General features: G+C 52.7%; 4 non-coding genes across 4 annotated transcripts; all 4 read left to right on the top strand.

Moving 5' to 3' along the window:
- The first annotated feature begins 6081 nt into the window (after positions 1–6081).
- Positions 6082–6188, top strand: LOC149427556 (U6 spliceosomal RNA). The gene has a single exon (XR_016311255.1). It is a non-coding gene; the product is annotated as a U6 spliceosomal RNA (small nuclear RNA).
- Positions 6189–9829: 3641 nt separating this feature from the next.
- Positions 9830–9936, top strand: LOC149427557 (U6 spliceosomal RNA). The gene has a single exon (XR_016311256.1). It is a non-coding gene; the product is annotated as a U6 spliceosomal RNA (small nuclear RNA).
- A 3381-nt stretch (positions 9937–13317) lies between these two features.
- Positions 13318–13424, top strand: LOC149427558 (U6 spliceosomal RNA). Its single transcript, XR_016311257.1, has one exon. It is a non-coding gene; the product is annotated as a U6 spliceosomal RNA (small nuclear RNA).
- A 4074-nt stretch (positions 13425–17498) lies between these two features.
- On the top strand, positions 17499–17605 carry LOC149427559 (U6 spliceosomal RNA). Its single transcript, XR_016311258.1, has one exon. It is a non-coding gene; the product is annotated as a U6 spliceosomal RNA (small nuclear RNA).
- Positions 17606–21250: the final 3645 nt, after the last annotated feature.

Consider the following 21250-nt stretch of genomic DNA (forward strand, 5'->3'; position numbering starts at 1 on the left):
ATGTGTGGGGTGCCTTTAGGAACCAATGGCATCCACACGCGTCTGCAGAAGGTAGCACATTTTCGCACGGTGCGGGAAAAAGACACAATTTCGAGCATTCTTGATCCACACCGGGTGTGAACTGTCCTTCAGTGTTTAAAGAGGAACTTCACTCCTCCGGACATTTTTTTCTTGTCTGCTGGGTTGTCCTCACATAAACAGCAAAATTCTGTGCCTTTTGGTGTCATCCTTTGCACACCACGTCCCGCGCCGCCATCCTCTCTTCTTACATCATCGGGGGCCTCCTGTCTTTTCCTGGGTTTTGCAGATGGCCCCCTGATGACACCGTGCAGCGCATGCGCAGTGTGGTGTAGATGGCCCAATGCATGCGCAGTGTGGTGTAGATTTACATTTGGATTTGTAGATCTGGTATGACGCATGTGTAATGTGGTGTAGATGTACCAGCAGGGGCGGACTGACAACTCATGAGGCCCCTGAACAATAAGGGATTATGGGGCCCTGTGTCTTTGCCCAAACTCACAAAAGGCTCCAGGGCTGGCAGTACCGCTGACTCTGCTAATACTCCAGGGCTGGGAGTACCGCTGACTCAGCTAATACTCCAGGGCTGGGAGTACCGCTGACTCAGCTAATACTCCAGGGCTGGGAGTACCGCTGACTCAGCTAATACTCCAGGGCTGGGAGTACCGCTGACTCTGCTAATACTCCAGGGCTGGGAGTACCACTGACATTGCTAATACTCCAGGGCAGCGAGTACCGCTGACTCTGCTAATACTCCAGGGCTGCGAGTACCGCTGACTCTGCTAATACTCCAGGGCTGCGAGTACCGCTGACTCTGCTAATACTCCAGGGCTGCGAGTACAGCTGACTCTGCTAATACTCCAGAGCTGCGAGTACCGCTGACACTGCTAATACTCCAGGGCTGGGAGTACCGCTGACTCTGCTAATACTCCAGGGCTGGGAGTACCGCTGACTCTGCTAATACTCCAGGGCTGGGAGTACCGCTGACTCTGCTAATACTCCAGGGCTGGGAGTACCGCTGACTCTGCTAATACTCCAGGGCTGTGAGTACCGCTGACTCTGCTAATACTCCAGGGCTGGGAGTACCGCTGACTCTGCTAATACTCCAGGGCTGGGAGTACCGCTGACTCTGCTAATACTCCAGGGCTGGGAGTACAGCTGACTCTGCTAATACTCCAGGGCTGGGAGTACCGCTGACTCTGCTAATACTCCAGGGCTGGGAGTACCGCTGACTCTGCTAATAGTCCAAGGCTGGGAGTACCGCTGACACTGTTAATACTCCAGGGCTGGGAGTACCGCTGACACTGTTAATACTCCAGGGCTGGGAGTACCGCTGACACTGCTAATACTCCAGGGCTGAGAGTACCACTGACTCTACTAATACTCCAGGGCTGGGAGTACCGCTGACAATGTTAATACTCCAAGGCTGGGAGTACCGCTAAATCTGCTAATACTCCAAGGCTGGGAGTACCGCTGATACTGTGCTAATACTTCAGGGCTGGGAGTACCGCTGACAATGTTAATACTCCAAGGCTGGGAGTACCGCTAAATCTGCTAATACTCCAAGGCTGGGAGTACCGCTGATACTGTGCTAATACTCCAGGGCTGGGAGTACCACTGACACTCTGCTAATACTCCAGGGCTGGGAGTACCGCTGACTCTGCTAATACTCCAGGGCTGGGAGTACCGCTGACTCTGCTAATACTCCAGGGCTGGGAGTACCGCTGACTCTGCTAATACTCCAGGGCTGGGAGTACCGCTGACTCTGCTAATACTCCAGGGCTGGGAGTACAGCTGACTCTGCTAATACTCCAGGGCTGGGAGTACCGCTGACTCTGCTAATACTCCAGGGCTGGGAGTACCGCTGACTCTGCTAATAGTCCAAGGCTGGGAGTATCGCTGACACTGTTAATACTCCAGGGCTGGGAGTACCGCTGACACTGTTAATACTCCAGGGCTGGGAGTACCGCTGACACTGCTAATACTCCAGGGCTGAGAGTACCACTGACTCTACTAATACTCCAGGGCTGGGAGTACCGCTGACACTGCTAATACTCCAGGGCTGAGAGTACCACTGACTCTACTAATACTCCAAGGCTGGGAGTACCGCTAAATCTGCTAATACTCCAAGGCTGGGAGTACCGCTGATACTGTGCTAATACTCCAGGGCTGGGAGTACCACTGACACTCTGCTAATACTTCAGGGCTGGGAGTACCGCTGACACTGATAATACTTCAGGGCTGGGAGTTCCGCTTACTCTGCTAATACTCCAGGTCTGGGAGTACCGCTGACTCTGCTAATACTTCAGGGCTGAGAGTACCGCTGACACTCGGCTAATACTCCAGGGCTGGGAGTACCGCTGATACTGTGCTAATAGTCCAGGGCTGGGAGTACCGCTGACACTCGGCTAATACTCCAGGGCTGGGAGTACCGCTGACTCTGCTAATAGTCCAGGGCTGGGAGTACCGCTGACTCTGCTAATACTCCAGGGCTGGGAGTACCGCTGACACGGCTAATACTCCAGGGCTGGGAGTACCGCTGACACGGCTAATACTCCAGGGCTGGGAGTACCGCTGACACTGCTAATACTCCAGGGCTGGGAGTACCGCTGACACTCTGCTAATACTCCAGGGCTGGGAGTACTGCTGACACTCTGCTAATACTCCAGGGCTGGGAGTACTGCTGACACTCTGCTAATACTCCAGGGCTGGGAGTACTGCTGACACTCTGCTAATACTCCAGGGCTGGGAGTACTGCTGACACTCTGCTAATACTCCAGGGCTGGGAGTACCGCTGACTCTGCTAATACTCCAGGGCTGGGAGTACCGCTGACTCCGCTAATACTCCATGGCTGGGAGTACCGCTGACATTCTGCTAATACTCCAGGGCTGGGAGTACTGCTGACACTCTGCTAATACTCCAGGGCTGGGAGTACTGCTGACACTCTGCTAATACTCCAGGGCTGGGAGTACTGCTGACACTCTGCTAATACTCCAGGGCTGGGAGTACCGCTGACTCTGCTAATACTCCAGGGCTGGGAGTACCGCTGACTCCGCTAATACTCCATGGCTGGGAGTACCGCTGATACTGCTAATATTCCAGGGCTTGGAGTACCGCTGATACTGCTAATACTCCATGGTCGGGAGTACCACTTACACTGCTAATACTCCAGGGCTGGGAGTACCGCTTACACTGCTAATACTCCAGGGCTGGGAGTGCCGCTGACTCTGCTAATACTCCAGGGCTGGGAGTGCCGCTGACTCTGCTAATACTCCAGGGCTGGGAGTGCCGCTGACTCTGCTAATACTCCAGGGCTGGAAGTGCCGCTGACACTCTGCTAATAGTCCAGGGCTGGGAGTACCGCTGACACTGCTAATACTCCAGGGCCGGGAGTACCACTGACACTCTGCTAATAGTCCAGGGCCGGGAGTTCCGCTGACTCTGCTAATACTCCAGGGCTGGGAGTACCGCTGACTCCGCTAATACTCCAGAGCTGGGAGTACCGCTGACTCTGCTAATACTCTAGGGCTGGGAGTACCGCTGACTCTGATAATACTCTGGGGCTGGGAGTACTGCTGACTCTGCTAATACTCCAGAGCTGGGAGTACCACTGACTCTGCTGATATTCCAGGGCTGGGAGTACCGCTGACTCTGCTAATACTCAAGGGCTGGGAGTACCGCTGACATTCTGCTAATACTCCATGGCTGGGAGTACCGCTGACATTCTGCTAATACTCCAGGGCTGGGAGTACCGCTGACATTCTGCTAATACTCCAGGGCTGGGAGTACCGCTGATACTGCTAATACTTCAGGGCTGGGAGTACCGCTGACACTCTCCTAATACTGCAGGGCTGGGAGTACCGCTGACACTCGGCTAATACTCCAGGGCTGGGAGTACCGCTGACACGGCTAATACTCCAGGGCTGGGAGTACCGCTGACACGGCTAATACTCCAGGGCTGGGAGTACCGCTGACTCTGCTAATACTCCAGGGCTGGGAGTACTGCTTACTCTGCTAATACTCCAGGGCTGGGAGTGCCGCTGACTCTGCTAATACTCAAGGGCTTAGAGTACCGCTGACTCCGCTAATACTCCATGGCTGGGAGTACCGCTGATACTGCTAATATTCCAGGGCTTGGAGTACCGCTGATACTGCTAATACTCCAAGGCTGGGAGTACAGCTGACTCTGCTAATACTCCATGGTCGGGAGTACCACTTACACTGCTAATACTCCAGGGCTGGGAGTACCACTGACACTCTGCTAATACTCCAGGGCTGGGAGTACCGCTGACTCTGCTAATACTCCAGGGCTGGGAGTACCGCTGACACTCTGCTAATACTCCAGGGCTAGGAGTACCGCTGACATTGCTAATACTCCAGGGCTGGGAGTACCGCTGACACTCTGCTAATACTCCTGGGCTGGGAGTGCCGCTGACTCTGCTAATACTCCAGGGCTGGGAGTGCCGCTGACTCTGCTAATACTCCAGGGCTGGGAGTGCCGCTGACTCTGCTAATACTCCAGGGCTGGGAGTGCCGCTGACTCTGCTAATAGTCCAGGGCCGGCAGTTCCGCTGACTCTGCTAATACTCTAGGGCTGGGAGTACTGCTGACACCGCGAATACTCCAGGGCTGGGAGTACCACTTACACTGCTAATACTCCAGGGCTGGGAGTACCGCTTACACTGCTAATACTCCAGGGCTGGGAGTACCGCTGACTCCGCTAATACTCCAGGGCTGGGAGTACCGCTGACACTGCTAATTCTCCAGGGCTGGGAGTACCGCTGACTCTGCTAATACTCCAGGGCTGGGAGTGCCGCTGACTCTGCTAATACTCCAGGGCTGGGAGTGCCGCTGACTCTGCTAATACTCCAGGGCTGGGAGTGCCGCTGACTCTGCTAATAGTCCAGGGCCGGCAGTTCCGCTGACTCTGCTAATACTCTAGGGCTGGGAGTACTGCTGACACCGTGAATACTCCAGGGCTGGGAGTACCACTTACACTGCTAATACTCCAGGGCTGGGAGTACCGCTTACACTGCTAATACTCCAGGGCTGGGAGTACCGCTGACTCCGCTAATACTCCAGGGCTGGGAGTACCGCTGACACTGCTAATTCTCCAGGGCTGGGAGTACCGCTGACTCTGCTAATACTCCAGGGCTGGGAGTGCCGCTGACTCTGCTAATACTCCAGGGCTGGGAGTGCCGCTGACACTCTGCTAATAGTCCAGGGCCGGCAGTTCCGCTGACTCTGCTAATACTCCAGGGCTGGGAGTACCGCTGACTCCGCTAATACTTCAGAGCTGGGAGTACCGCTGACTCTGCTAATACTCCAGGGCTGGGAGTACCGCTGACTCTGCTAATACTCTAGGGCTGGGAGTACCGCTGACTCTGCTAATACTCTAGGGCTGGGAGTACTGCTGACACCGCGAATACTCCAGGGCTGGGAGTACCGCTTACACTGCTAATACTCCAGGGCTGGGAGTACCGCTTACACTGCTAATACTCCAGGGCTGGGAGTACCGCTGACTCCGCTAATACTCCAGGGCTGGGAGTACCGCTGACTCCGCTAATACTCCAGGGCTGGGAGTACCGCTGACTCTGCTAATTCTCCAGGGCTGGGAGTACCGCTGACTCTGCTAATACTCCAGGGCTGGGAGTACCGCTGACACTCTGCTAATACTCCAGGGCTGGGAGTACCGCTGACACTCACACATACAATAGAAGAAGTTCATCAGCCATCTCTAACAATCCCGAAAGCTGCTGCAGTTACAAAGACTTCCTATTTCCTGGTGGGCGGGGTCTGCGCTCCCACAATGCCTCCTGACTGCTCCATTGATTTGCATACTTTGACAATTCCTTTGAAATGCTCAATATTCTTTGTATAAAATGTAATATTTAAGCCGAATACATTCTTGCTGAACAGGAAGATACATCAAAGGACTATTTAGGAAGGTGTAGATACATTTTTAACATTTAGAATATTTTTTTTTTACTCCCCTCCTCTCCTTAATGTGACACTTTCATTTCTTAGAGGGGTTATATACCGTTCAGTGCCTCCAGTGGTTCGTCCTCGCTTCGGCAGGACATATACTAAAATTGGAACGATACAGAGAAGATTAGCATGGCCCCTGCGCAAGGATGACACGCAAATTCGTGAAGCGTTCCATATTTTCTTGCACCTTATGGTGGAATACTGAAGCTTTTGCACTCGTATTGTGTACTATTGCCATGGCTATACCAAAAAATACAATTTAGCACAAGTCACATGGCAAGGTAGATTGTCAGAGTTCTACGTTTTCGCGGAGCTCTTGTATACGGCCAGTCTTGGGACAAGCTGCACTGGGGGCGAAGATGGGGGTGCCAAACTGCACCCCTCCCCCACAGCTCTTTAATTCAGCAAAACAAAAAAAAAAGCGAAGGGAATGCGGAAAAATGACAAGGACACCTTAAGATGCGTCCAAGTGCATGCGTTTTTATGTGCATTTGTGCACAGCGCATTTCGAGCAGCCCTTTAATTGCGATGGGCTGCGCTACGCACACATGAAACATGCACAAAGAGGTTTTTAAAATTGCACCGCAGCAAAGGGCACGGTAAGCATTCTCAGCTGTCGTGAACGCACACACGTTTGCCAGATGTGTGGGGTGCCTTTAGGAACCAATGGCATCCACACGCGTTTGCAGAAGGTAGCACATTTTCGCACGGTGCGGAAAAAAGACACAATTTCGAGCATTCTTGATCCACACCGGGTGTGAACTGTCCTTCAGTGTTTAAAGAGGAACTTCACTCCTCCGGACATTTTTTTCTTGTCTGCTGGGTTGTCCTCACATAAACAGCAAAATTCTGTGCCTTTTGGTGTCATCCTTTGCACACCACGTCCCGCGCCGCCATCCTCTCTTCTAACATCATCGGGGGCCTCCAGTCTTTTCCTGGTTTTTGCAGATGGCCCCCTGATGACACCCTGCAGCGCATGCGCAGTGTGGTGTAGATGGCCCAATGCATGCGCAGTGTGGTGTAGATTTACATTTGGATTTGTAGATCTGGTATGACGCATGTGCAATGTGGTGTAGATGTACCAGCAGGGGCGGACTGACAACTCATGAGGCCCCTGAACAATAAGGGATTATGGGGCCCTGTGTCTTTGCCCAAACTCACAAAAGGCTCCAGGGCTGGCAGTACCGCTGACTCAGCTAATACTCCAGGGCTGGGAGTACCGCTGACTCAGCTAATACTCCAGGGCTGGGAGTACCGCTGACTCTGCTAATACTCCAGGGCTGGGAGTACCACTGACATTGCTAATACTCCAGGGCTGGGAGTACCGCTGACTCTGCTAATACTCCAGAGCTGCGAGTACCGCTGACTCTGCTAATACTCCAGAGCTGCGAGTACCGCTGACTCTGCTAATACTCCAGAGCTGCGAGTACCGCTGACTCTGCTAATACTCCAGGGCTGCGAGTACCGCTGACTCTGCTAATACTCCAGAGCTGGGAGTACCGCTGACACTGTTAATACTCCAGGGCTGGGAGTACCGCTGACTCTGCTAATACTCCAGGGCTGGGAGTACCGCTGACTCTGCTAATACTCCAGGGCTGGGAGTACCGTTGACTCTGCTAATACTCCAGGGCTGGGAGTACCGCTGACTCTGCTAATACTCCAGGGCTGGGAGTACCGCTGACTCTGCTAATACTCCAGGGCTGGGAGTACCGCTGACTCTGCTAATACTCCAGGGCTGGGAGTACCGCTGACTCTGCTAATAGTCCAAGGCTGGGAGTACCGCTGACTCTGCTAATAGTCCAAGGCTGGGAGTACCGCTGACACTGTTAATACTCCAGGGCTGGGAGTACCGCTGACACTGTTAATACTCCAGGGCTGGGAGTACCGCTGACACTGCTAATACTCCAGGGCTGAGAGTACCACTGACTCTACTAATACTCCAGGGCTGGGAGTACCGCTGACAATGTTAATACTCCAAGGCTGGGAGTACCGCTAAATCTGCTAATACTCCAAGGCTGGGAGTACCGCTGATACTGTGCTAATACTCCAGGGCTGGGAGTACCACTGACACTGATAATACTTCAGGTCTGGGAGTACCGCTGACTCTGCTAATACTTCAGGGCTGGGAGTACCGCTGACTCTGCTAATACTTCAGGGCTGAGAGTACCGCTGACACTCGGCTAATACTCCAGGGCTGGGAGTACCGCTGATACTGTGCTAATAGTCCAGGGCTGGGAGTACCGCTGACACTCGGCTAATACTCCAGGGCTGGGAGTACCGCTGATACTGTGCTAATAGTCCAGGGCTGGGAGTACCGCTGACTCTGCTAATACTCCAGGGCTGGGAGTACCGCTGACACGGCTAATACTCCAGGGCTGGGAGTACCGCTGACACTGCTAATACTTCAAGGCTGGGAGTACCGCTGACTCTGCTAATACTCCAGGGCTGGGAGTACTGCTTACTCTGCTAATACTCCAGGGCTGGGAGTACTGCTGACACTCTGCTAATACTCCAGGGCTGGGAGTACCGCTGACTCCGCTAATACTCCATGGCTGGGAGTATCGCTGATACTGCTAATATTCCAGGGCTTGGAGTACCGCTGATACTGCTAATACTCCATGGTCGGGAGTACCACTTACACTGCTAATACTCCAGGGCTGGGAGTACCGCTTACACTGCTAATACTCCAGGGCTGGGAGTGCCGCTGACTCTGCTAATACTCCAGGGCTGGGAGTGCCGCTGACTCTGCTAATACTCCAGGGCTGGAAGTGCCGCTGACACTCTGCTAATAGTCCAGGGCTGGGAGTACCGCTGACACTCTGCTAATAGTCCAGGGCCGGGAGTTCCGCTGACTCCGCTAATACTCCAGAACTGGGAGTACCGCTGACTCCGCTAATACTCCAGAGCTGGGAGTACCGCTGACTCTGCTAATACTCCAGGGCTGGGAGTACCGCTGACTCTGCTAATACTCTAGGGCTGGGAGTACTGCTGACTCTGCTAATACTCCAGGGCTGGGAGTACCGCTGACTCTGATAATACTCTGGGGCTGGGAGTACTGCTGACTCTGCTAATACTCCAGAGCTGGGAGTACCACTGACTCTGCTGATATTCCAGGGCTGGGAGTACCGCTGACTCTGCTAATACTCCATGGCTGGGAGTACCGCTGACATTCTGCTAATACTCCATGGCTGGGAGTATCGCTGACATTCTGCTAATACTCCATGGCTGGGAGTACCGCTGACACTCTGCTAATACTCCAGGGCTGGGAGTACCGCTGATACTGCTAATACTTCAGGGCTGGGAGTACCGCTGACACTCTCCTAATACTGCAGGGCTGGGAGTACCGCTGACACTCGGCTAATACTCCAGGGCTGGGAGTACCGCTGACACTCGGCTAATACTCCAGGGCTGGGAGTACCGCTGACTCTGCTAATACTCCAGGGCTGGGAGTACCACTGACACTCACACATACAATAGAAGAAGTTCATCAGCCATCTCTAACAATCCCGAAAGCTGCTGCAGTTACAAAGACTTCCTATTGCCTGGTGGGCGGGGTCTGCGCTCCCACAATGCCTCCTGACTGCTCTATTGATTTGCATACTTTGACTATTCCTTTGAAATGCTCAATATTCTTTGTATAAAATGTAATATTTAAGCCGAATACATTCTTGCTGAACAGGAAGATACATCCAAGGACTATTTAGGAAGGTGTAGATACATTTTTTACATTTTCAATAATTGTTTTTTACTCCCCTCCTCTCCTTAATGTGACACTTTCATTTCTTAGAGGGGTTATATACCGTTCAGTGCCTCCAGTGGTTCGTCCTCGCTTCGGCAGGACATATACTAAAATTGGAACGATACAGAGAAGATTAGCATGGCCCCTGCGCAAGGATGACACGCAAATTCGTGAAGCGTTCCATATTTTCTTGCACCTTATGGTGGAATACTGAAGCTTTTGCACTCGTATTGTGTACTATTGCCATGGCTATACCAAAAAATACAATTTAGCACAAGTCACATGGCAAGGTAGATTGTCAGAGTTCTACGTTTTCGCGGAGCTCTTGTATACGGCCAGTCTTGGGACAAGCTGCACTGGGAGCGAAGATGGGGGTGCCAAACTTCAGCCCTCCCCCACAGCTCCTTAATTCAGCAAAACAAAAAAAAAAGCGAAGGGAATGCGGAAAAATGACAAGGACACCTTAAGATGCGTCCAAGTGCATGCGTTTTTATGCGCATTTGTGCACAGCGCATTTCGAGCAGCCCTTTAATTGCGATGGGCTGCGCTACGCACGCATGAAACATGCACAAAGAGGTTTTTAAAATTGCACCGCAGCAAAGGGCACGGTAAGCATTCTCAGCTGTCGTGAACGCACACACGTTTGCCAGATGTGTGGGGTGCCTTTAGGAACCAATGGCATCCACACGCGTCTGCAGAAGGTAGCACATTTTCGCACGGTGCGGGAAAAAAGACACAATTTCGAGCATTCTTGATCCACACCGGGTGTGAACTGTCCTTCAGTGTTTAAAGAGGAACTTCACTCCTCCGGACATTTTTTTCTTGTCTGCTGGGTTGTCCTCACATAAACAGCAAAATTCTGTGCCTTTTGGTGTCATCCTTTGCACACCACGTCCCGCGCCGCCATCCTCTCTTCTTACATCATCGGGGGCCTCCAGTCTTTTCCTGGTTTTTGCAGATGGCCCCCTGATGACACCCTGCAGCGCATGCGCAGTGTGGTGTAGATGGCCCAATGCATGCGCAGTGTGGTGTAGATTTACATTTGGATTTGTAGATCTGGTATGACGCATGTGCAATGTGGTGTAGATGTACCAGCAGGGGCGGACTGACAACTCATGAGGCCCCTGAACAATAAGGGATTATGGGGCCCTGTGTCTTTCCCCAAACTCACAAAAGGCTCCAGGGCTGGCAGTACCGCTGACTCAGCTAATACTCCAGGGCTGGGAGTACCGCTGACTCAGCTAATACTCCAGGGCTGGGAGTACCGCTGACTCAGCTAATACTCCAGGGCTGGGAGGACCGCTGACACTGCTAATACTCCAGGGCTGGGAGTACCGCTGACTCTGCTAATACTCCAGGGCTGCGAGTACCGCTGACTCTGCTAATACTCCAGAGCTGCGAGTACCGCTGACTCTGCTAATACTCCAGGGCTGGGAGTACCGCTGACTCTGCTAATACTCTAGGGCTGGGAGTACCGCTGACTCTGCTAATACTCCAGAGCTGGGAGTACCGCTGACTCTGCTAATACTCCAGAGCTGGGAGTACCGCTGACTCTGCTAATACTCTAGGGCTGGGAGGACCGCTGACTCTGCTAATACTCCAGGGCTGGGAGGACCGCTGACTCTACTAATACTCCAGGGCTGAGAGTACCGCTGACTCTACTAATACTCCAGGGCTGGGAGTACCGCTGACACTGATAATACTTCAGGGCTGGGAGTTCCGCTGACTCTGCTAATACTCCAGGTCTGGGAGAACCGCTGACTCTGCCAATACTTCAGGGCTGAGAGTACCGCTGACACTCGGCTAATACTCCAGGGCTGGGAGTACCGCTGATACTGTGCTAATAGTCCAGGGCTGGGAGTACCGCTGACTCTGCTAATACTCCAGGGCTGGGAGTACCGCTGACACGGCTAATACTCCAGGGCTGGGAGTACCGCTGACACGGCTAATACTCCAGGGCTGGGAGTACCGCTGACTCTGCTAATACTCCAGGGCTGGGAGTACCGCTGACACTCTGCTAATACTCCAGGGCTGGGAGTACTGCTTACTCTGCTAATACTCCAGGGCTGGGAGTGCCGCTGACTCTGCTAATACTCCAGGGCTGGGAGTACCGCTGACACTGCTAATACTCCATGGCTGGGAGTACCGCTGACTCCGCTAATACTCCATGGCTGGGAGTACCGCTGATACTGCTAATATTCCAGGGCTTGGAGTACCGCTGATACTGCTAATACTCCAAGGCTGGGAGTACCGCTGACTCTGCTAATACTCCATGGTCGGGAGTACCACTTACACTGCTAATACTCCAGGGCTGGGAGTACCGCTTACACTGCTAATACTCCAGGGCTGGGAGTACCACTGACACTCTGCTAATACTCCAGGGCTGGGAGTACCGCTGACTCTGCTAATACTCCAGGGCTGGGAGTACCGCTGACACTGCTAATACTCCAGGGCTAGGAGTACCGCTGACATTGCTAATACTCCAGGGCCGGGAGTACCGCTGACACTGCTAATACTCTAGGGCTGGGAGTACCGCTGACTCCGCTAATACTTCAGAGCTGGGAGTACCGCTGACTCTGCTAATACTCCAGGGCTGGGAGTACCGCTGACTCTGCTAATACTCTAGGGCTGGGAGTACTGCTGACACCGCGAATACTCCAGGGCTGGGAGTACCACTTACACTGCTAATACTCCAGGGCTGGGAGTACCGCTTACACTGCTAATACTCCAGGGCTGGGAGTACCGCTGACTCCGCTAATACTCCAGAGCTGGGAGTACCGCTGACTCCGCTAATACTCCAGGGCTGGGAGTACCGCTGACACTGCTAATACTCCAGGGCTGGGAGTACCGCTGACTCTGCTAATTCTCCAGGGCTGGGAGTACCGCTGACACTCTGCTAATACTCCAGGGCTGGGAGTACCGCTGACTCTGCTAATACTCCAGGGCTGGGAGTACCGCTGACTCTGCTAATACTCCAGGGCTGGGAGTACCGCTGACTCTGCTAATACTCCAGGGCTGGGAGTACCGCTGACTCTGCTAATACTCCAGGGCTGGGAGTACCGCTGACTCTGCTAATTCTCCAGGGCTGGGAGTACCGCTGACACTCTGCTAATACTCCAGGGCTGGGAGTACCGCTGACACTGCTAATTCTCCAGGGCTGGGAGTACCGCTGACTCTGCTAATACTCCAGGGCTGGGAGTACCGCTGACACTCACACATACAATAGAAGAAGTTCATCAGCCATCTCTAACAATCCCGAAAGCTGCTGCAGTTACAAAGACTTCCTATTTCCTGGTGGGCGGGGTCTGCGCTCCCACAATGCCTCCTGACTGCTCCATTGATTTGCATACTTTGACTATTCCTTTGAAATGCTTAATATTCTTTGTATAAAATGTAATATTTAAGCCGAATACATTCTTGCTGAACAGGAAGATACATCAAAGGACTATTTAGGAAGGTGTAGATACATTTTTTACATTTTCAATAATTTTTTTTTACTCCCCTCTTCTCCTTAATGTGACACTTTCATTTCTTAGAGGGGTTATATACCGTTCAGTGCCTCCAGTGGTTCGTCCTCGCTTCGGCAGGACATATACTAAAATTGGAACGATACAGAGAAGATTAGCATGGCCCCTGCGCAAGGATGACACGCAAATTCGTGAAGCGTTCCATATTTTCTTGCACCTTATGGTGGAATACTGAAGCTTTTGCACTCGTATTGTGTACTATTGCCATGGCTATACCAAAAAATACAATTTAGCACAAGTCACATGGCAAGGTAGATTGTCAGAGTTCTACGTTTTCGTGGAGCTCTTGTATACGGCCAGTCTTGGGACAAGCTGCAGTGGGAGCGAAGATGGGGGTGCCAAACTGCAGCCCTCCCCCACAGCTCCTTAATTCAGCAAAACAAAAAAAAAAGCGAAGGGAATGCGGAAAAATGACAAGGACACCTTAAGATGCATCCAAGTGCATGCGTTTTTATGCGCATTTGTGCACAGCGCATTTCGAGCAGCCCTTTAATTGCGATGGGCTGCGCTACGCACACATGAAACATGCACAAAGAGGTTTTTAAAATTGCACCGCAGCAAAGGGCACGGTAAGCATTCTCAGCTGTCGTGAACGCACACACGTTTGCCAGATGTGTGGGGTGCCTTTAGGAACCAATGGCATCCACACGCGTCTGCAGAAGGTAGCTCATTTTCGCACGGTGCGGAAAAAAGACACAATTTCGAGCATTCTTGATCCACACCGGGTGTGAACTGTCCTTCAGTGTTTAAAGAGGAACTTCACTCCTCCGGACATTTTTTTCTTGTCTGCTGGGTTGTCCTCACATAAACAGCAAAATTCTGTGCCTTTTGGTGTCATCCTTTGCACACCACGTCCCGCGCCGCCATCCTCTCTTCTTACATCATCGGGGGCCTCCAGTCTTTTCCTGGTTTTTGCAGATGGCCCCCTGATGACACCCTGCAGCGCATGCGCAGTGTGGTGTAGATGGCCCAGTGCATGCGCAGTGTGGTGTAGATTTACATTTGGATTTGTAGATCTGGTATGACGCATGTGCAATGTGGTGTAGATGTACCAGCAGGGGCGGACTGACAACTCATGAGGCCCCTGAACAATAAGGGATTATGGGGCCCTGTGTCTTTGCCCAAACTCACAAAAGGCTCCAGGGCAGGCAGTACCGCTGACTCAGCTAATACTCCAGGGCTGGGAGTACCGCTGACTCAGCTAATACTCCAGGGCTGGGAGTACCGCTGACTCTGCTAATACTCCAGGGCTGGGAGTACCGCTGACTCAGCTAATACTCCAGGGCTGGGAGTACCGCTGACTCAGCTAATACTCCAGGGCTGGGAGTACCGCTGACATTGTTAATACTCCAGGGCTGGGAGTACCGCTGACTCTGCTAATACTCCAGGGCTGGGAGTACCGCTGACTCTGCTAATACTCCAGGGCTGGGAGTACCGCTGACTCTGCTAATACTCCAGGGCTGGGAGTACCGCTGACTCTGCTAATACTCCAGGGCTGGGAGTACCGCTGACTCTGCTAATACTCCAGGGCTGGGAGTACCGCTGACTCTGCTAATAGTCCAGGGCTGGGAGTACCGCTGACTCTGCTAATACTCCAGGGCTGGGAGTACCGCTGACAATGTTAATACTCCAAGGCTGGGAGTACCGCTAAATCTGCTAATACTCCAAGGCTGGGAGTACCGCTGATACTGTGCTAATACTCCAGGGCTGGGAGTACCACTGACACTCTGCTAATACTTCAGGGCTGGGAGTACCGCTGACACTGATAATACTTCAGGGCTGGGAGTTCCGCTTACTCTGCTAATACTTCAGGGCTGAGAGTACCGCTGACACTCGGCTAATACTCCAGGGCTGGGAGTACCGCTGATACTGTGCTAATAGTCCAGGGCTGGGAGTACCGCTGACACTCGGTTAATACTCCAGGGCTGGGAGTACCGCTGATACTGTGCTAATAGTCCAGGGCTGGGAGTACCGCTGACTCTGCTAATACTCCAGGGCTGGGAGTACTGCTGACACTCTGCTAATACTCCAGGGCTGGGAGTACTGCTGACACTCTGCTAATACTCCAGGGCTGGGAGTACCGCTGACTCCGCTAATACTCCATGGCTGGGAGTACCGCTGATACTGCTAATATTCCAGGGCTTGGAGTACCGCTGATACTGCTAATACTCCATGGTCGGGAGTACCACTTACACTGCTAATACTCCAGGGCTGGGAGTACCGCTGACTCAGCTAATACTCCAGGGCTGGGAGTACCGCTGACTCTGCTAATACTCCAGGGCTGGGAGTACCGCTGACTCTGCTAATACTCCAGGGCTGGGAGTACCGCTGACTCAGCTAATACTCCAGGGCTGGGAGTACCGCTGACTCTGCTAATACTCCAGGGCTGGGAGTACCGCTGACTCTGCTAATACTCCAGGGCTGGGAGTACCGCTGACTCTGCTAATACTCCAGGGCTGGGAGTACCGCTGACTCTGCTAATACTCCAGGGCTGGGAGTACCGCTGACTCTGCTAATACTCCAGGGCTGGGAGTACCGCTGACTCTGCTAATACTCCAGGGCTGGGAGTACCGCTGACTCTGCTAATACTCCAGGGCTGGGAGTACCGCTGACTCTGCTAATAGTCCAGGGCTGGGAGTACCGCTGACTCTGCTAATACTCCAGGGCTGGGAGTACCGCTGACACTGTTAATACTCCAGGGCTGGGAGTACCGCTGACACTGCTAATACTCCAGGGCTGAGAGTACCACTGACTCTACTAATACTCCAGGGCTGGGAGTACCGCTGACAATGTTAATACTCCAAGGCTGGGAGTACCGCTAAATCTGCTAATACTCCAAGGCTGGGAGTACCGCTGATACTGTGCTAATACTCCAGGGCTGGGAGTACCACTGACACTCTGCTAATACTTCAGGGCTGGGAGTACCGCTGACACTGATAATACTTCAGGGCTGGGAGTTCCGCTTACTCTGCTAATACTTCAGGGCTGAGAGTACCGCTGACACTCGGCTAATACTCCAGGGCTGGGAGTACCGCTGATACTGTGCTAATAGTCCAGGGCTGGGAGTACCGCTGACTCTGCTAATACTCCAGGGCTGGGAGTACCGCTGACACGGCTAATACTCCAGGGCTGGGAGTACTGCTTACTCTGCTAATACTCCAGGGCTGGGAGTACTGCTGACACTCTGCTAATACTCCAGGGCTGGGAGTACTGCTGACACTCTGCTAATACTCCAGGGCTGGGAGTACCACTTACACTGCTAATACTCCAGGGCTGGGAGTACCGCTTACACTGCTAATACTCCAGGGCTGGGAGTGCCGCTGACTCTGCTAATACTCCAGGGCTGGGAGTACCGCTGACTCTGCTAATACTCTAGGGCTGGGAGTACTGCTGACTCTGCTAATACTCCAGGGCTGGGAGTACCGCTGACTCTGATAATACTCTAGGGCTGGGAGTACTGCTGACTCTGCTAATACTCCAGAGCTGGGAGTACCACTGACTCTGCTGATATTCCAGGGCTGGGAGTACCGCTGACTCTGCTAATACTCAAGGGCTGGGAGTACCGCTGACACTCTGCTAATACTCCAGGGCTGGGAGTACCGCTGACATTCTGCTAATACTCCAGGGCTGGGAGTACCGCTGATACTGCTAATACTTCAGGGCTGGGAGTACCGCTGACACTCTCCTAATACTGCAGGGCTGGGAGTACCGCTGACACTCGGCTAATACTCCAGGGCTGGGAGTACCGCTGACACTCGGCTAATACTCCAGGGCTGGGAGTACCGCTGACTCTGCTAATACTCCAGGGCTGGGAGTACCGCTGACACTCGGCTAATACTCCAGGGCTGGGAGTACCGCTGACACTCACACATACAATAGAAGAAGTTCATCAGCCATCTCTAAAAATCCCGAAAGCTGCTGCAGTTACAAAGACTTCCTATTGCCTGGTGGGTGGGGTCTGCGCTCCCACAATGCCTCCTGACTGCTCCATTGATTTGCATACTTTGACTATTCCTTTGAAATGCTCAATATTCTTTGTATAAAATGTAATATTTAAGCCGAATACATTCTTGCTGAACAGGAAGATACATCAAAGGACTATTTAGGAAGGTGTAGATACATTTTTTACATTTTCAATAATTTTTTTTTTACTCCCCTCCTCTCCTTAATGTGACACTTTCATTTCTTAGAGGGGTTATATACCGTTCAGTGCCTCCAGTGGTTCGTCCTCGCTTCGGCAGGACATATACTAAAATTGGAACGATACAGAGAAGATTAGCATGGCCCCTGCGCAAGGATGACACGCAAATTCGTGAAGCGTTCCATATTTTCTTGCACCTTATGGTGGAATACTGAAGCTTTTGCACTCGTATTGTGTACTATTGCCATGGCTATACCAAAAAATACAATTTAGCACAAGTCACATGGCAAGGTAGATTGTCAGAGTTCTACGTTTTCGCGGAGCTCTTGTATACGGCCAGTCTTGGGACAAGCTGCAGTGGGAGCGAAGATGGGGGTGCCAAACTGCAGCCCTCCCCCACAGCTCCTTAATTCAGCAAAACAAAAAAAAAAGCGAAGGGAATGCGGAAAAATGACAAGGACACCTTAAGATGCATCCAAGTGCATGCGTTTTTATGCGCATTTGTGCACAGCGCATTTCGAGCAGCCCTTTAATTGCGATGGGCTGCGCTACGCACACATGAAACATGCACAAAGAGGTTTTTAAAATTGCACCGCAGCAAAGGGCACGGTAAGCATTCTCAGCTGTCGTGAACGCACACACGTTTGCCAGATGTGTGGGGTGCCTTTAGGAACCAATGGCATCCACACGCGTCTGCAGAAGGTAGCTCATTTTCGCACGGTGCGGAAAAAAGACACAATTTCGAGCATTCTTGATCCACACCGGGTGTGAACTGTCCTTCAGTGTTTAAAGAGGAACTTCACTCCTCCGGACATTTTTTTCTTGTCTGCTGGGTTGTCCTCACATAAACAGCAAAATTCTGTGCCTTTTGGTGTCATCCTTTGCACACCACGTCCCGCGCCGCCATCCTCTCTTCTTACATCATCGGGGGCCTCCAGTCTTTTCCTGGTTTTTGCAGATGGCCCCCTGATGACACCCTGCAGCGCATGCGCAGTGTGGTGTAGATGGCCCAGTGCATGCGCAGTGTGGTGTAGATTTACATTTGGATTTGTAGATCTGGTATGACGCATGTGCAATGTGGTGTAGATGTACCAGCAGGGGCGGACTGACAACTCATGAGGCCCCTGAACAATAAGGGATTATGGGGCCCTGTGTCTTTGCCCAAACTCACAAAAGGCTCCAGGGCAGGCAGTACCGCTGACTCAGCTAATACTCCAGGGCTGGGAGTACCGCTGACTCAGCTAATACTCCAGGGCTGGGAGTACCGCTGACTCTGCTAATACTCCAGGGCTGGGAGTACCGCTGACTCTGCTAATACTCCAGGGCTGGGAGTACCGCTGACTCTGCTAATACTCCAGGGCTGGGAGTACCGCTGACTCTGCTAATACTCCAGGGCTGGGAGTACCGCTGACTCTGCTAATAGTCCAGGGCTGGGAGTACCGCTGACTCTGCTAATACTCCAGGGCTGGGAGTACCGCTGACAATGTTAATACTCCAAGGCTGGGAGTACCGCTAAATCTGCTAATACTCCAAGGCTGGGAGTACCGCTGATACTGTGCTAATACTCCAGGGCTGGGAGTACCACTGACACTCTGCTAATACTTCAGGGCTGGGAGTACCGCTGACACTGATAATACTTCAGGGCTGGGAGTTCCGCTTACTCTGCTAATACTTCAGGGCTGAGAGTACCGCTGACACTCGGCTAATACTCCAGGGCTGGGAGTACCGCTGATACTGTGCTAATAGTCCAGGGCTGGGAGTACCGCTGACACTCGGTTAATACTCCAGGGCTGGGAGTACCGCTGATACTGTGCTAATAGTCCAGGGCTGGGAGTACCGCTGACTCTGCTAATACTCCAGGGCTGGGAGTACTGCTGACACTCTGCTAATACTCCAGGGCTGGGAGTACTGCTGACACTCTGCTAATACTCCAGGGCTGGGAGTACCGCTGACTCCGCTAATACTCCATGGCTGGGAGTACCGCTGATACTGCTAATATTCCAGGGCTTGGAGTACCGCTGATACTGCTAATACTCCATGGTCGGGAGTACCACTTACACTGCTAATACTCCAGGGCTGGGAGTACCGCTGACTCAGCTAATACTCCAGGGCTGGGAGTACCGCTGACTCTGCTAATACTCCAGGGCTGGGAGTACCGCTGACTCTGCTAATACTCCAGGGCTGGGAGTACCGCTGACTCAGCTAATACTCCAGGGCTGGGAGTACCGCTGACTCTGCTAATACTCCAGGGCTGGGAGTACCGCTGACTCTGCTAATACTCCAGGGCTGGGAGTACCGCTGACTCTGCTAATACTCCAGGGCTGGGAGTACCGCTGACTCTGCTAATACTCCAGGGCTGGGAGTACCGCTGACTCTGCTAATACTCCAGGGCTGGGAGTACCGCTGACTCTGCTAATACTCCAGGGCTGGGAGTACCGCTGACTCTGCTAATACTCCAGGGCTGGGAGTACCGCTGACTCTGCTAATAGTCCAGGGCTGGGAGTACCGCTGACTCTGCTAATACTCCAGGGCTGGGAGTACCGCTGACACTGTTAATACTCCAGGGCTGGGAGTACCGCTGACACTGCTAATACTCCAGGGCTGAGAGTACCACTGACTCTACTAATACTCCAGGGCTGGGAGTACCGCTGACAATGTTAATACTCCAAGGCTGGGAGTACCGCTAAATCTGCTAATACTCCAAGGCTGGGAGTACCGCTGATACTGTGCTAATACTCCAGGGCTGGGAGTACCACTGACACTCTGCTAATACTTCAGGGCTGGGAGTACCGCTGACACTGATAATACTTCAGGGCTGGGAGTTCCGCTTACTCTGCTAATACTTCAGGGCTGAGAGTACCGCTGACACTCGGCTAATACTCCAGGGCTGGGAGTACCGCTGATACTGTGCTAATAGTCCAGGGCTGGGAGTACCGCTGACTCTGCTAATACTCCAGGGCTGGGAGTACCGCTGACACGGCTAATACTCCAGGGCTGGGAGTACTGCTTACTCTGCTAATACTCCAGGGCTGGGAGTACTGCTGACACTCTGCTAATACTCCAGGGCTGGGAGTACTGCTGACACTCTGCTAATACTCCAGGGCTGGGAGTACCACTTACACTTCTAATACTCCAGGGCTGGGAGTACCGCTTACACTGCTAATACTCCAGGGCTGGGAGTGCCGCTGACTCTGCTAATACTCCAGGGCTGGGAGTACCGCTGACTCTGCTAATACTCTAGGGCTGGGAGTACTGCTGACTCTGCTAATACTCCAGGGCTGGGAGTACCGCTGACTCTGATAATACTCTAGGGCTGGGAGTACTGCTGACTCTGCTAATACTCCAGAGCTGGGAGTACCACTGACTCTGCTGATATTCCAGGGCTGGGAGTACCGCTGACTCTGCTAATACTCAAGGGCTGGGAGTACCGCTGACACTCTGCTAATACTCCAGGGCTGGGAGTACCGCTGACATTCTGCTAATACTCCAGGGCTGGGAGTACCGCTGATACTGCTAATACTTCAGGGCTGGGAGTACCGCTGACACTCTCCTAATACTGCAGGGCTGGGAGTACCGCTGACACTCGGCTAATACTCCAGGGCTGGGAGTACCGCTGACACTCGGCTAATACTCCAGGGCTGGGAGTACCGCTGACTCTGCTAATACTCCAGGGCTGGGAGTACCGCTGACACTCGGCTAATACTCCAGGGCTGGGAGTACCGCTGACACTCACACATACAATAGAAGAAGTTCATCAGCCATCTCTAAAAATCCCGAAAGCTGCTGCAGTTACAAAGACTTCCTATTGCCTGGTGGGTGGGGTCTGCGCTCCCACA

This window comes from Staurois parvus, unplaced genomic scaffold (genome assembly GCF_062004578.1).
Source record: "Staurois parvus isolate SC_StPar_1 unplaced genomic scaffold, SC_StPar_1.0 ptg003659l, whole genome shotgun sequence".
NCBI lineage: Eukaryota > Metazoa > Chordata > Amphibia > Anura > Ranidae > Staurois > Staurois parvus.